The sequence below is a fragment of the Loxodonta africana genome, chromosome X, assembly GCF_030014295.1.
Source record: "Loxodonta africana isolate mLoxAfr1 chromosome X, mLoxAfr1.hap2, whole genome shotgun sequence".
In the NCBI taxonomy this organism is placed as follows: Eukaryota; Metazoa; Chordata; class Mammalia; order Proboscidea; family Elephantidae; genus Loxodonta; species Loxodonta africana.
This window is the reverse complement of record NC_087369.1, coordinates 132,852,970-132,854,464: the sequence shown is the minus strand read 5'-3', so window position 1 is coordinate 132,854,464 and position 1,495 is coordinate 132,852,970.

Genomic DNA, 1,495 nt, shown 5'->3' with positions numbered 1-1,495 from the left:
AAGGTTTGTCTGGTTTTTACAAATTCCCTTAGTATCTATTTATCTAGAAATGTCATAAATTTGCCATCATATTTGGAGATAATTTTGCTGGATATGTAATTCTTTTTCTTTTTTTAATTTTTATTGTGCTTTAAGTGAAAGTTTATGAATCAAATAAGTGTCTCACACAAAAACTTATATACACCTTACTACATACTCCCAATTGGTCTCGCCCTAATGAGACAACCCGCTCCCTCCCTCCACTCTCTCTTTTCGTGGCCATTTCGCCAGCTTCTAACCCTTCTACCCTCTCATCTCCCCTCCAGGGAGAAGATGCCAACATAGTCTCAGGTGTCCACCTGATCCAAGAAGCTCACTCCTCACCAGCATCCCTCTCCAACCCATTGTCCAGTCCAATCGCTGTCTGAAGAGTTCACTTTGGGAATGGTTCTTGTCCTGGGCCAACAGGTCTGGGGGCCATGACCACCAGGGTCCTTCTAGTCTTAGTCAGACCATTAAGTCTGGTCTTTTTATGAGAATTTGGGGTCTGCATCCCACTGATCTCCTGCTCCCTCAGGGGTTCCCTGTTGTATTCCCTGTCAGGGCAGTCATCGATTGTAGCTGGGCACCATCTAGCTCTTCTGGACTGAGGCTGATGTAGTCTCTGGTTTATGTGGCCCTTTCTGTCTCTTGGGCTCATAATTACTTTGTGTCCTTGGTGTTCTTCATTCTCCTTTGATCCAGGTGGGTTGAGACCAATTGATGCATCTTAGATGGCCGCTGGCTAGCGTTTAAGACCCCAGACGCCTCTCTCCAAGGTGGGATGCAGAATGTTTTCTTAACAGATTTTATTATGCCAATTGACTTAGATGTCCCCTGAAACCATGGTCCCCAAAACCCCGTCCCTGCTACGTGGGCCTTCAAAGCATTCATTTTATTCAGAAAACTTCTTTGCTTTTTGTTTAGTCCGGTTGTGCTGACCTCACTTGTATTGTGTGTTGTCTTTCCTGTCACCAAAAGTAGTTCTTATCTACTATCTAATTAGTGAGTACCCCTCTCCCTCCCTCCCTCCCTCCCCCCTCTTGTAACCATCAAAGAATATTTTCTTCTCTGTTTAAACTATTTCCTGAGTTCTTATAATAGTGGTCTGATACAATATTTGTCCTTTTGCAACTGACTAATTTCACTCAGCATAGTGCCTTCCAGATTCCTCAATGCTATGAAATGTATCACAGATTCATCACTGTTCTTTATCGATGTGTAATATTCCCTTGTGTGAATATACCATAATTTATTTATCCATTCATCCGTTGATGGGCACCTTGGTTGCTTCCGTCTTTTTGCTATTGTAAACAGTGCTGCAATGAACATGGGTGTGCATATATCTGTTCGTGTGAAGTCTCTTATTTCTCTAGGATATATTCCAAGGAGTGGGATTGCTGGATCGTATGGTAGTCCTATTTCTAGCTTCTTAAGGAAGCGCCAAATCGATTTCCAAAGTGGTTGTACCATTTTA